The sequence below is a fragment of the Pan paniscus genome, chromosome 10 (genome assembly GCF_029289425.2).
Source record: "Pan paniscus chromosome 10, NHGRI_mPanPan1-v2.0_pri, whole genome shotgun sequence".
In the NCBI taxonomy this organism is placed as follows: domain Eukaryota; kingdom Metazoa; phylum Chordata; class Mammalia; order Primates; family Hominidae; genus Pan; species Pan paniscus.
Genome location: NC_073259.2, coordinates 64,086,285 through 64,102,090, shown reverse-complemented (window position 1 = coordinate 64,102,090; position 15,806 = coordinate 64,086,285).

Genomic DNA, 15,806 nt, shown 5'->3' with positions numbered 1-15,806 from the left:
TACACATGAATCACCTGGGGATCTTGTTAAACTGCAGACTGACATAGTGGCCTGCGATGCAGTTCTAACAAGCTCCCGAGGAGTGCTGCTGCTCCTCAAACCATCACTGGAGTACCAAGCTTATAGTGGGAAGGACTTAGTGTCCGAGACCATTGACTAGAAATCCCTGGCTCTACCACTTATGTTTGAGCCTTGAAGACTTGGGAGACTTACATGAGACAATCATATATTGTCTGGCCCATATGAGAGATTCAGTTCATAATTGTTAATAGAGATCATTTTTGTTAATTCAAAAATTTGCAGCCCTGACTGCACATGTGAATCACCTGCAGAGTAGTTAGAGCCATTCCCTGGTCCCCATCCCCATCCCCCTCAAAAATTCTATTTATTTGTCTGCATTGGCCTCCGAGTAATAGTCGGTTCAAAAATTCCCCAGGTGATTCTGATGGAAAGCTTCATTTCAGAAGCACTGATAGAATGTTTATTCAGTGCTTAGTTCTGTGCTAAGCACTGTATTTACATTATCACATAAAAGCCTCACAATAACATTCTAAGATTCAGATAAGAAAACAGATTTGGCCAGGTGTGGTGGCTCATGCCTGTAATCCCAGCACTTTGGGAGTCGGAGGTAGGTGGATCACTTGAGGTCAGGAGTTCAAAAACAGCCCGACCAACATGGTGAAACCTTCTCTCTACTAAAAATACAAAATTAGCTGGGCATGGTTGCGCACGCCTGTAATCCCAACTATTTGGGAGGCTGAGGCAGGAGAATTGTTTGAACCCGGGAGGTGGAGGTTGCAGTGAGCTGAGATAGTGCCATCGCACTCCAGTCTGGGCAACAAGGGTGAAACTCTGTCCCTACCTCCCCCCCTCCAAAAAAAGAAAGAAAACAGATTTTAAAAAGCTAATAATTTGTCCCTCAGCTCTTGATGTCCTCTCTTCTACCCTTACCCATTTTAAATCCGATGTTCAGTCACTGATCACTCCCTCGCATTCACTCACTTCCTTCGCCACGTCTAGCTTTGTCTTGCTTGGCAAAACCAAATCCCCAGTTTACTCAGTTCTGTTTTCATACTTGTACCCATGTGGCTGAACAAAGCAGATTGGTTTCACCTAAAATTTATTACTAGGTCATCACTACTTCCTCCTGAGACCTCCACTGTATCCCCAATCCTCCATCCCAATAGATGACCTTCCTTCCCACTTTAGTAAAATACAAGCAATCAGCAGGGGACAGCCTCCCACAACCATATCTAAGCCACCTATTACCTCTTGAGACCATATACTCTCTCTCCCTGCCTATCCATGTCCTATCCTAATTGGGTCCCTCACCTGTGCACAGTATCCAATTTCCCATTCGCCTGCCATTCTCCCTTTCTCATGTAATGTCAGATTTCTTCTTGAATCTTATTAGCGAAAACCTGCTATAATTCTTCCCAACGTAAGCCTCTTCACTCCACTTTTCCTCCCATTAGCAGCAACACTCCTTGAAAGAGTTTTCTATACTTACTGTCTCCAATTCCTCTCTTCCCGTTCTTTACTGAACGGATTCCAGTCAGCATTTTGCACCCACCATTTCACTGAAACTGCTCTTATATCAAGGTTACCAATAACTTGTATGCTGCTAAATTCAATAGTCAAGTTCTCAGTCCTCATCTTAGTAGCATTCGACATACTTGATCATGCTCTCCTTAATTCACTTTCTTCCCTTGGCTTGTAGAACCCCAAACCCTTGGATTTTTTTTTCTATTTATGTATTTACTTTAGGGATGGGGAGGTCTCTCCATGCAGACCAGACTGGTCTTGAACTCCTGGACTCAAGCGATCCTCCCATCTCAGCCTCCCAAAGTGCTGGGATTACAGGTGTGAGCCATAGCGCCCAGCCCCAAACCCCTGATTTTCTTCTCTTGAACCCTTTCTTGGTCTTCTTTGCTGTTTTTCACACCTTTCAGGGGTGTCTCAGGCCTAAGTATGTTGTGACTTATCTCCTTTATCTGCACTCATTCCACTAGTATTCACACATACTTTCATACTTTCATGCTGTCAACTCCGAACTTTATTTTATTTATTTTTTGAGACGGAGTTTCGCTCTGTCGTCAGGGTGGAGTACGGTAGTGTGATCTTGGCTCACTGCAACCTCTTTCTCCCAGGTTCAAGCGATTCTCCTGACTCAGCCTCCTGAGTAGCTAGGACCACAGGCACATGCCACCAAGCCCAGCTAATTTTGGTATTTTTAGTAGAAACGGGGTTTCACCATGTTGGCCAGAATGGTCTCGATCTCTTGACCTCGTGATCCACCTGCCTCGGCCTCCTAAAGTGCTGGGATTACAGGTGTGAGCCACCGCTCCTGGCCCCAATTTTATTTTTACTTATTTATTTTTGAGACAGAGCCTTGCTTTGTCGCTGAGGCTAGAATCAGTGGCATGATCACAGCTCACTGCAACCTCTGCCTCCCAGGCTCAAGCAATCCTCCCCGACTCCAGCCTGAGTGACAGAGCAAGACCCTGTGTCAAAAAGAAAAGAAAAAAGAAAAAAAAAAAGGAAAAAGAGAAAAAACAGGACTTCAAAATATAATGGTGAAAACCTTAGTCAACCTTGGCGCAGTGGATTCTTGTTTTTAAAAAATCAGTCTCAGAGCTAGGCATCATGCCTGTAATTCACCTGGGAGGCTGAGACAGGAAGATCACTTGAACCCAGAGTTCGAGACCAGCTTGGGCAACATAGCAAGACCTGCAGCTTTAAAAAAATAAAATTAGGCTGGGCGTGATGGCTCACGCCTGTAATCCCAGCACTTTGGGAGGCCGAGGCAGGCGGATCACAAGGTCAGGAGATCAAGACCATCCTGGCTAACACGGTGAAACCCCGTCTCTACTAAAAATACAAAAAAATTAGCCGGGTGTGGTGGCGGGTGCCTGTAGTCCCAGCTACTCAGGAGGCTGAGGCAGGAGAATGGCGTGAACCTGGAAGGTGCAGCTTGCAGTGAGCCGCGATCATGCCACTGCACTCCAGCCTGGGTGACAGAGCGAGACTCCATCTCAATAATAATAATAATAATTTAAAAAATAAAAAATAAAAAAAATTTTACAAGAAAAATATATATATAGAGAGAGAGAGAGACATACAGTCTCAGCCCACTACCACCACCATTATCACAGCACCTGGACTGTGAGGAGATTAGAGGCAGCTGATGACTGTCCCAGAAGGAGCCGAAAGTGCTGAAGGACAGACATCCTGAGGAAATGGGGCTGGCAGAGTGGACCTGGCAAATGGTTTGGATAATGAGCGCCTAGGCTACCATCACTTTCTTACAGAGGAAGTGATTCCTGCACTGTTTTGTCCTGCAGGTAAGTAAAAACAGAAAACCAGTTTGCTTACTCTCTTAGTAAAGGAAACGCTCTGCTTTTATAGAATAAGATTAGGGCCTCATAGCCCACTGTGGCATTTTCACAAAAATTGCTATTTTTAGATGATCACTTAAATATGTCATTATCATACACTGAACAAAAATAATTACTGTGTAAAAAATTAACTTAAAAATTGTTTCCACATAGAATCATGTTATGTTTAAAAGTGGGAAAAATGTATGTCATCTGAAAGATCATCTTGTGGTTTTTTTCACTATCTGCTGAATTTGTGTGTATGTCTACGTATGTGCTTGAAGACTGGAGAACAGGAAGGCACAGAATGAATACAGGGTAAATGAACCAAAGGATCCAGGCCCACAGTTATAAAAAAATAGGAGGAAGAACTCGCAATAAAAAAGAATTATTTGCCACTTTGAGAGGACAAGGTAGGAGAATCACTTGAGGCCAGGAGTTAGAGACCAGACTGGGCAAGATAGTGAGGACCACCCTATCTTTAAAAAAAATAGTAATAATTAGGTGGGCATGGTGGCATGTGCCTGTAGTCCCAGCTACTGAGAAGGCTGAGGCAGGAGGATCGCTTGAGCCCAGGAGTTTGAGGTTGCAGTGAGCTATGATTGCACATTGTATTCCAGCCTGGGTGACAGAGTGAAACCCTGTCTCAAAAAGAAAAAAAAGAAAGAAAGAAAGAAAGAAATGAAAAATTATTTGCTAAAAAAAGTCATGATGCTTTCCTGAGTATACCTTTTTGCAGAGTTTTGACTTTTGAACCATCTTAGTGTTTTATAAACAGACACACACACACACACACACACCCCTAATGGTGAACACTCCCCTCCCCCATGGAGTACAAATATAAACAAGTGAACATATCCATATATCAAATGGTACCAAATGAAAAACATAACCACACTGAAGAGAAAAAAGAACTAACTCAAACTTTTGCATACAGTATGTGGACTCAGAATGCAAACAAATATTGAACTCTAGATCCCTGGCTTGTTTTTCCCAGTGGTAGAGCTTAGTAGTTCTAACATGTGTTTATTTGTTTTGCTGAGTTCTAGAACTCAGTGAATGTGGTAGTTCACACTGAGTGTCAACTTGATTGGATTGAAGGATGCAAAGTATTGTTCCTGGGTGTGTCCGTGAGGGTGCTGCGAAAGGAGAGTAACATTTGAGTCAGTGGACTGGGAGAGGCAGACCCACCCTCAATCTGGGTGGGCACCACCTAATCAGCTGCCAGCGCAGCTAGAATAAAGCAGGCAGAAGATGGAAGAGCAGACTTGCTGAGTCTTCTGGCCTTTGTCTTTCTTCCGTGCTAGATGCTTCCTGCCCTTGAACAACAGACTCCAAGTTTTTCAGCTTTTGGACTCTTGGACTACACCAGTGGTTTGCCAGGGGTTCTCAGGCCTTTGGCCACAGACTGAAGGCTGCACTGTCGGCTCCCCTACTTCTGAGGTTTTGGGACTCAGACTGGCTTCCTTACCCCTCAGCTTGCAGACAGCCTATTGTGGGACCTCACCTTGTGATCGTGTGCATCAATACTCCTTAATAAACTCCCCTTCATATATACATCTATCCTATTAGCTCTGTCCCTCTAGAGAGCCCTGACTAATCCAGTAAATAAATATGCTGAGGATAATGGGAGCCAAGTTTCCTACTGTCAGAGAAAGCAGATACAGATGTGGAAGGGGGGACATAATAAATCCTATGTTATTGGAATGGAAAATAGGTATTAATGGTTTAGATAAGTATAAGTATAGATATAGTACATAGAATACCTATGTGGGGCGTTATATAAATGTACATATACACATATTTTCTAGCTGTCTGCTGTGAGGGTGTAGAAGTAATACCCCAATTTTGTTTTTGTATTTTGTTTTCTAAACACCATTTTCCACTAAAAAGAACCAGCATTCCTTGAAGAAATGGTTGATTCAAGGGCTTGGGCAGGAAAAATTCACAATAAGCCTGGAATATTGTATTGTACCAGAAAGTAAGAAAGGGCCCAAAGAATGATGGGGACATGTCAGAAGAACCAGGAGGCAGCTTGAAGGGTCTCCCACTGGCAAAATCTGGGACAGTTAAACATAAAAATTAACAAAAAAAATTTAAAATGATGGCAATGGATTATAAAATCCATTGAATAAAGGAGGAACACAGGAATCCAAACATATGAAAGAATGAATAAATAAATGATAAGAAAAAGTGCTTATAGTAGGATGTCAACAAGTAAGTGTAGAAGAAATGATAAAATGAAAACATTAGCAATTGACAAAAAAAAGGAATCATTCAGAATCCTCAGTGGACATTGATGGGTAAAAAATTCTTGACCAGGATAACTACATAATCTCAAAATATGTCTCCATAAAATTGCTTTTTTGTTTTGTTTTCAGATGGAGTCTTGCTCTGTCCCCAGGCTGGACTGCAGTGGCAGGATCTCAGCTCACTGCCACCTCCACCTCCGGAGTTCAAGCAATTCTTGTGCCTCAGCCTCCCAAGTAGTTGGGACTACAGGCGTGAGCCACCACGTCCAGCTAATTTTTGTGTTTTTAGTAGAGACATGGTTTCACCATCTTGGCCAGATTGTTCTGGAACTCCTGGCCTCAAGTGATCCGCCCACCTCAGCCTCCCAAAGTGCTGGGATTACATGCTGAGCCACCACGCCTGGCCCATAAAATTCTTACTAATTACAAAAATAAAAATAGTAACTTTGCAGTAGAAAAACTTGGTGGACAGCATCTTAACCAAGTTAACATTACCAGTAAGGACAAACTGGTCTCATGTATCTCTTGATATGAAGCACTGAGAGGACGCATCACATCTGTTGTTTTCCTGCTAAAAGTGAAATCTATCTGAGTATTTGGGGCTACATGACAAACTAAATAAATTTTTTAAAGTGTAATCTAATCATGAGGAAATAACAGACAAACCCAAACTCAGGAACATTCTATAGAATACCTGGCCTATATTTGGCAGGGCACGGTGGCTTACACCTGTAATCCCAGTACTTCGGAAGGCCGAGGCAGGCGGATCAGGAGGTCAGGAGATCAAGATTATCCTGGCTAACACGGTGAAACCCCGTTTCTACTAAAAATACAAAAAATTAGCCGGGCGTGGTGGCGGGCGCCTGTAGTCCCAGCTACTCGGGAAGCTGAGGCAGAATGACATGAACCTGGGAGGCAGAGCTGGCAATGAGCCAAGATTGCACCACTGCACTCCAGCCTGGGCAACAGAGCGAGACTCTGTCTCAAAAAAAAAAAAAAAAAAAAAAAATTACCTGGCCTGTATTCTTCAAAAATGTTAAATTCAGCTGGGCGCAGTGGCTCACGCCTGTAATCCCAGCACTTTGAGAGGCCGAGACAGGTGGATCACAAGGTCAGGAGTTCGAGACCAGCCTGGCCAATATGGTGAAAGCCCGTCTCCACTAAAAATACAAAAATTAGCTGGGCTTGGTGGCGGGCACCTGTAGTCCCAACTACTCGGGAGCTGAGGCATGAAAATCACTTGCGAAGCGGAGGTTGCAGTGAGCCAAGATCATGCCATTGCACTCCAGCCTGGGTGACAGAGTGAGACTCCGTCTCAAAAAAAAAAAAAAGTTAAGCTCATGAAAGACAAAGACAGACTAAAGAACTGTTCCAGGTTAAAGGATAGAAACACATGATAAGTAAATGCAATGTGCGCTGGACTTAGGCCACAATTTATTCTTTCTTTTTTTTGGCTATAAAGGATATTATTGAGATAACTGTTAAATGAATAACATCTGTAGATTAGATCATCATACTGTAGCTGCTAATTTTTCTGTTTTGATCATTGCACTGTGGTTATGTAAGAAAATATCCATGTCCTTGAAAATATACACTGAAGTAGTTGAGGAAAAAGACACATCGTGTCTGTAACTTATACTCACTCAAATAGTTCAGAGATGAGAGAGAGGGAGAAAGAATGATAGAGCAGAAGCAATGTGATAAAAATGTTAAAAGAATCTAGGTGAAGGGTAAACTAGAGTTCTTTTAAAATACTTATAACTTTTCTGTAAGTCTGAATATATTTCAAATAAATTGAAGTTTTTGAAGAAATGTAAATTAAAATGAGATATTACTACACACCTGTTAGAATGGTCAACATCGAGACACTGACCACAAATGCTGACAAGGATGTGGAGCAACTGGAACTCTAGCTCATGGTAGGTGGGAAGGCAAAAGGGTACAGCCACTTTATAGTTTGACAGTTTTTCTTGCAAAACTAAACTTATACGAACCAGCAGCACACTCCTTGGTATTTACCTAAATGAGTTGAAAACTTATGTCCACACACAAACCTGCTATAGAGCAGCTTTATTCACAATTGCCAACACTTGGAAACAACCAAGACGTCCTTCAGTAGGTGAACAGATCGACAAATGTGACAATGGAGTATTATGCAGCACTAAAAAGAAATTAGCTATCAGGCTATGAAAAGACATAGGGGGACCTTAAGGGCATTCACCAAATGAAAGAAGTCAACTAAAAAGGCTACATATTGGCTGGGTGCAGTGGCTCTTATGCCTGTAATCCAAGCATTTTCGGAGGCAGAGGCAGGCAGATCACTTGAGGCCAGGAGTTCGAGACCAACCTGGCCAACATGGTGAAACCCCATCTCTACTACAAACACAAAAATTAGCTGGGTGTGGTGACGCGTGCCTGTAGTCCCAGCTACTTGGGAGGCTGAGGCATGAGAATCGCCTGAACTCAGGAGGTGGAGGTTGCATTGAGCCAAGATCATGCCATTGCACTCCAGCCTGGGGACACAGCAAGACTCCATCTCAAAAAGAAAAAAATATATATATATGGAGACGTATTTTGAGATTATGTAGATATCCTAGTCAAGAATTTTTTACCCATCAATGTCCATTGATGATTCTGAATGATTCCTTTGTTTTGTCAATTGCTGATGTTTTCATTTCATCATTTCTTCTACACTTATTTGTTGGCATCCTACTATAAGCATTTTTTCTTATCATTTATTTATTCATTCATTCATTCATTCATTCATTCATTCATATGTTTGGATTCCTGTGTTCCTATTTTATTCAATGGATTGTATAATCCATTGCCATCATTTTAAATTTTATGTTAATTTTTATGTTTAACTGTCCCAGATTTTGCCAGTGGGAGACCCTTCGAGCTGCCTCCTGGTTCTTCTGACATGTCACTTGAGCCTAAGAGTTTGAGACCAGTCTGAGCAACATAGTGATACCCCATCTCTAAAAACAAAAACAAAACTACATATCATATGATTCCAACTATGTATATGACATGCTGAAAAAGGTAAAACTTTGACACATTAAAAAGATCAGTGGTGGCTCACGCTTGTAATTCCAGCACATTGGGAGGCCAAGGTGGGCAGATCACTTGAACCCAGGAGTTTGAGACCAGTCTGGGCAACACAGTGAGATCCTGTCTCTACAAAAGATACAAAATTAGCCAGGCATGGTGGCAGGTAGTCCTAGCTACTCAGGATGCTGAGGTACGGGAATCACTTGAACCCTGGAGGCGGAGGTTTCAGTGAGAGGAGATCACACCACTGCACTCCATCCTGGGTGACAGAATGAGACTCTGTCTCAAAAGAAAGAAAAAAAGAAAAGAAAAACAAAACAAAACAAAACAGAACCCATGTATGAGATTAGAGCCCCAAGTCCAGAGAGGAGCAGTTTCTCAAACTCTTGCTTCAAACAGCCAAAGTAAAGATTAATGTCTATTAAATTAAAAAAAAAAAAAAAAGCCGGGCATGGTGGCTCATGCCTGTAATCCTAGCACTTTGGGAGGCCGAGGCGGGAGGATCACGAGGTCAGGAGTTCAAGACCAGCCTGGCCAACATGGTGAAACCCATCTCTACTGAAAATACAAAAATTAGCCAGGCATGGTGGCGGGCACCTGTAATCCCAGCTACTCGGGAGGCTGAGGCAGGAGAATCGCTTGAACCCGGGAGGCCGAGGCTTCAGTGAGCTGAGATCCCTCCACTGCACTCCAGCCTGGGCAACAGAGCAAGACTCTGTCTCAAAATAAAATAAAATAAAATAAAAGCCTAGCTGTTTTTTTCTTAATTTTTCTTCTCTGTGTTTTCCATTTTTTCCATCTAAAAATTTAAAGTTTAAGAAGAAATACATTGTTATTAAGGAACCACCAATATCCACTTTATCCATCTAACAAAATGATAGCACCAGCCCACTAGTAGCAGTTGGCCACCTAGGATAGTTTGCCAGTAGTGGTAACCAAGGGCCAGGTCCACCCTTCCTCTCAGCTTTGGTGTATTATCTGGCAGTGGAGCTGGGCTCCACACAGAAGAGAGATCCCCAGCTCCCACACTTCGCATTACTATTTGTTACCTGAGCCCCAGTTATACTGTGTGTGTTGCTTAGGTCTTTGGGCTCAACAGATTCCTTGGACAACATAACAACCAAACACAACACATAATTCCTTCAGCTTCTGCCAACAACTCACTGTTTATGGGGCTGTGATGTGGGCCATGGGGCCAGCCTGAGATCAGGAACAGATGGGACATGTAGGCTCCCAGGTAAAGTAATATCTAGGCACCCTTTAAAATCAATATTCTTGAAATAGTTGCTCAACATGAATTTATTTTATTGGGTTTTTTTATTTGTTTTTGAGACAGGGTCTCTGTCACCCAGTGGCACAAACGGCTCACTGCAGCCTCAACCTTCTGGGCTCAAGTGATCCTCCTACCTTGGCCTCCCAAAGTGCTGGGATTACAGGCATGAGCCACTGCACCTGGCCTCAACATGTATTTAGAGCACGGAGGGATGAACAAAATAGTCAGACTTCTGGGGCAGAGCTGGCAATCTTTCCATTGTATCTGCGCTCTTCAGCTTTGGGGAGAGAGTTATTTACTACTCATCAAGTAAAAGGACGTGGAATCAGCTGGAACAGGTTTCACTGGAAAGCTGTTTAGGGATCATTTATTGTTGCTCAAGAGTGCCCTCTAAGGGTTTCAAACTATGATAAGTGACTAACCACATTCTGTGCTCTGCAGGAGTTCCGGCAAACACAACTTTCTCCATATCACTATGGTTTCAGAGATGCCTAAGTGCTCATTGATACTTTAGCATCCCTTACAGGATGGCAACACCGGCAGCTCCCCGGCCAGCCCCCCTTATCCTGCTCTGCTGGGAAGAACAGTCTACAATGCGGCCGCCCCATGGTCAAGTTGCCCTTGCTCCTTGATTCTGTTATTCTCCTTTTCTTAAAAAAAAAAAAATCAAAGCAAATTTCTCCAACCTTATCCACAATAGAACTCACGACCGAATCCAAGGGATAGACTACTGTCACAGCTCAATCTTGACCTGGGATCCCCATATATAGGTGTTATATAGGTGTATCTCTCTCTCTCTCTCTTTTTTTTTTTTTTTTTTTGAGACAGAGTCTCGCTCTGTAGCCCAGGCTGGAGGGCAGTGGCGCGATCTCGGCCCACTGTAAGCTCCGCCTCCCGGGTTCAAGCGATTCTCCTGCCTCAGCCTCCCGAGTAGCTGGGACTACAGGCGCCCTCCACCACGCCCCGCTAATTTTTGTATTTTTAGTAGAGACGGGGTTTCACCGTTTTAGCCAGGATGGTCTCGATCTGATCTCGTGATCTGCCCGCCTCGGCCTCCCAAAGTGCTGGGATTACAGGCGTGAGCCACCGCGCCCGGCTAGGTGTCTCTTTATAAAATAGAGATCTGGCCGGGCGCGGTGGTTCATGCCTGTAATCTCAGCACTTTGGGAGGCCTAAGGCAGGTCAGGAGGTCAGGAGTTCAAGACCAGCCTGGCCAAGATGGTGAAACCCCGTCTCTACTAAAAATACAAAAAATTAGCCGGGCATGGTGGCGGGCGCCTGTAATCCCAGCTACTCGGGAGGCTGAGGCAGAGAACTGCTTAAACCTGAAGGGGCGGAGGTGGCAGTGAGCCGAGATCGCGCCATTGTACTCCCGCCTGGACGACAAAGCAAGACTCCGTCTCAAAAAAATAAAATAAAATAGAGATCCGGGCCGGGCGCCATAGCTCACGCCTGTAATCCCAGCGGTTTGGGACGCCAAGGCGGGTGGATCACCTGAGGTCAGGAGTTCAAGACCAGCCTGGCCAACAAGGTGAAACCCTGTCTCTACTAAAAATATAAAAATTAGCCAGGCATGGTGGTGGGCACCTGTAATCCCAGCTACTCCAGAGGCTGAGGCACAAGAATCACTTGAACCCGGGAGGCAGAGGCTGCAGTGAACGGAGATTGTGCCACTGCCCTGCCTGGGCAACAAAAAGAGACTCCGTCCCAAAAAATAATAATAATAAAATAAAATAGAGATCCACTGTTTGTAGTCTGAGGTCCTATTAGTTTTATTTAAATTGTACCCTAAGCACTTCCCCTCCTTCCAAAACAGTTTTCACAGTAACAGCCAAAACCTGAGGGTTTAGTATCTGCTAGCCACTATTCTAGGAACTTTATAGAAATAATTTCATTCATATTCCATCACAGTTTTTCAGTGTAAGCATTGTAAATAATGCATCAAGAAACATCTTTGACTTGTTACTGAGAGTTCCATCTGTGATAAAGGGCAGATGTCATAGAAAACCCCTTTGGCAGGTGATTCAACTCGAAGGAGAGGGTGGGAGGAAGCAACATCTGAGAATCATGTGAGCTGTGTTTCGGAAATACACACATCTGTCCCACATCCTGCTGCCCTGTGGATTTCATATGCCTGAGGCTGCATGCTGGCAGGTGGGCTTGGGTGTGTAATTTTCTCCCAAGTGATTCTCACTCATTCCATTTTTTTGCCTGTCCCTCATCCCCATTTTTTAAATTTATTTATTTATTTATTTATTTATTATTGAGATGAGTCTTGCTGTGTCACCAAGGCTGAGTGGCATGATCTCGGCTCACTGCAACCTCTGCCTCCCGGATTCAAGCAATTCTCCTGCCTCAGCCTCCCGAGTAGCTGCAACTACAGGGCTGTGCCACCATGCCCTGCTAATTTTTGTATTTTTAGTAGAGACAGGGTTTCGCCATGTTAGCTGGGCTGGTCTCGAACTACTGACCTCAGGTGATCCACCCACCTTGGCCTCCCAAGGTGCTGGGATTACAGGTGTGAGCCACCACACCCGGCCCCTGGTCCCCATTTTTATGAACCATTGTGATAAAGTTGAGGAAAGGCCATTAGTCTTAAGGGTTGCACTCAGGCGCAGTACCACAGCCCTATGCAGCCAAGACTTCAGTGCTCTGCCTGCTCCCTGTGACAGCACACCCTCCTGCTGTCCATCCAGCTCCACAGGTTTCACTGAGAGGCTCTCAGGTAAGCCTCAGCCTGTTGTGGGCTGTCTAGACTGAAAGCAAAGATAGCTATCTGGCTGGAAAAGAGAAAGAAATTAAGAGATCCATAAAAAGGCTTTCTAAAACAGCCAAATGTTTATAAAGGAGAAAGGAAATTGGGAGCTGGCCAGGTCGTATTCCCATTCTTTGCCTTCTCACACGACAGAGCAGTGTGGTTCCCAACCTGGTTTCCTACCTCCCCTTTCTTCCCCACCTGGGGACATGTGGCAAAGTCTGGAGACATTTTTGTTTGTCACAAACGGAGTGGTGATGGGGAGGTAGCGTTACTAGCATCTTGTGGGTAGAGGCCAGGGAAGCTGCTAAACATCCCAGGAGGCACAGTACAGCCCCCCAAACAATGATCTGGCCCAAAATGTCAATGGTGCCGAGGTTGGGAAGCCCCGCTCCAGAGCCTCCACTTCTCTGGCTACCCATTCCCCCACTCCCGCCACTCCTCAGACAGGGATGGAGGACAACCAAGATTGTCAGCTGTGACTTTCTCTGCAACCCTGTCTTCTTTTCTCCCGTCCCCCTGTCCAGTGCTCTGCTTCCCTCAGGTCCAAGTGGAACGATGATGGCATCTGACCAGAAAGTTTCCTGGGCCCTGAGTAACTGCCTTAGATTCTTAGTATGTAGTGGGTGAATCTTTAGTAATAAGGTCCCTGGAGCAAAGTGATGCCTTACCTCTAGTATGAAATCTGGGAACTCACGGAGAGATAAAAATAGCCTCAGTACCTGTGGACTGGGAACATGGTGCGTGATCTGCAGTTTGAAAATCCCTGTCCTTAAGTGGCCTTGCACCATGATTGCTAAACTTTTCCAGAGCCATCTCTATTTCTCTAGTGTAATTTAACATCTTTTTTGGGGGGGGCGGGGGTGAGTCAAGTTCATTCTTTTTTTTTTTTTGAGACGGAGTCTCACTCTGTCACCCAGGCTGGAGTGCAGTGGCGCGATCTCGGCTCACTGCAACCTCCGTCTCCCAGGTTCAAGCAATTCTCCAGCCTCAGCCTCCTGAGTAGCTGGAAATATAGGCACCCGCCACCGTGCCCGGCTAATTTTTGTATTTTTAGTAGAGACCGGGTTTTGCCACGCTGGCCAGGCTGGTCTCAAACTCCTGACCTCAGGTGATCCGCCCGCCTCGGCCTCCCAAAGTGCTGGGATTACAGGCATGAGCCACCGTGCCCAGTCAAGTTTATTATTCTTAACTTGACCCTATCTTTCCCACTTTTGACTCCAACACTGCTCAGAGCTGCCACACCTACCCCCATAACAGTTGTGCCACTGGGAAGTGAAGAGGGTATATCACAAAGTCAGAAACTTTGGGAAAAACTAAGATTAGGTTGCACATCCTTCAAACAAGAAGACAAACTACAAGAAGGGCTCAATCACCGCACGCAGTGAGTGTGAGGAGGGCAATGTTCCCTTGATAGTGGCCAAATGTGTGAGTTCCTGGCTTCCTGGGCTCTGTCATGGCTCAAGGTTGGTAAGAAGGCCAGTGATGTTATGAGCAGGCTTCAATTTCTACAGGGTTGTGGGGCGTCATCCACCATATGAAGAGGCTGCAGCAGGTCAGAGATGTGCAATGCCCATCCAGATTGAGGTGCTGACGCCCTTGCCAGAGCTTGGGTTCAGACAGCTTTGGCCTCATCTTCCAGCTCATCTAGGAAATGCTCCTGGGACACCACGTAGAAGGTGTAACTATAAATAGCTAACACCAGGGCCTGATGCCTGGGCCGCTGTAGGAGTGACCTCGGCCACTGGGCAAGCTGTACCTGCCACATGAATTGCAATTGTGCAGAGTCAGTTTGCCCTGAGTCAGGTCAACGCACTGAGCAAATGGAGCCTTTCCTCTGTTAGCATCAGGAGGGACCAGCTCCTGATGCCATCGTCCTGCTCCTCCTCCCTTCGCTGTCTAACAACTCCTTAAGGTATTTCCTCAGCTTTGCCATTCCCTTGGGCCATGATTAAGAGCCTCCAGGCCAGGCGCGGTGGCTCACGCCTGTAGTCCCAGCACTTTGGGAGGCTGAGGCAGGCGGATCATGAAGTCAGGAGTTCGAGACCAGCCTGACCAACATGGTGAAACCCCGTCTCTACTAAAAATACAAAACTTAGCCGGGCGTGGTGGCACATGCCTGTAATCCCAGGTACTCAGGAGGCTGAGGCAGGAGAATCACTTGAACCTGGGAGGCGGAGGTTGCAGTGAGCCAAGATGGCACCATGCACTCTAGCCTGGGTGACAGAGCGAGATTCCGTCTCAAGAAAAAAACAAAAAAAGAGCCTCCAGTAACCACTCCCCATCCCCACAACATGTTATTATGATTAGTGTTCTTATTGAACTTGTAAATACAACAGGGAAATATAGCTGATGTTAGTTACTATTTGATAACTAAAGAAACTAAGAAAATGTGTGCCTTAAAGAAAGTAGTCCCCTGTGGGGTGTTTTGGTTTTGTTTTGTGTAAATGATTGAGTGATTAACATTCAAATCTGAATATATTTTATCACTATTTCATTACATCTCATATTCCTTGTGAGCTGTTGGGTAAGGCTGACCCTGTAGAAGGGACTTTAAAAGATTTAACAGTGAAAAAAGGACACAAGTGTTCTGACTTCAAAACCTCTCTTCAATACTCCTATACTGGAGTTTAAACACACCTCATCTGTGCAGTGGTGAGCTGGGAAGGAAAGAGGGAAGTAGCTGATGCGTGCTCCATTCAAAGACCCAAACAAGGTGCTAAGTGCTTCTATCTACCATGTTTTGGAACTATGCTAAGCATCTGTTTACTCCTTGCAATCCAGTAAGGTAGGATGAGGAAATTTAGGCTCAGAAACTTAGAATTCCTCAGGGACATATTAAGTAAGGGGTGGCAGAGGCAGATTTTAAGCCCAGACGTACCTTAGCTTCAAGGCCCACACTGGATAGTAACAGCTACTATTATTGGGCACATTTCATTATGTTGGCACTCTGTCAAGCCTTTTATTTATTTATTTGTATTTTATTTTATTTTATTTTATTTTGAGACGGAGTCCCGCTCTGTCACCAGGCTGGAGTGCAGTGGTGCTATCTCAGCTCACTGCAACCTCCACCTCCTGGGTTCAAGTGATTCTCTTGC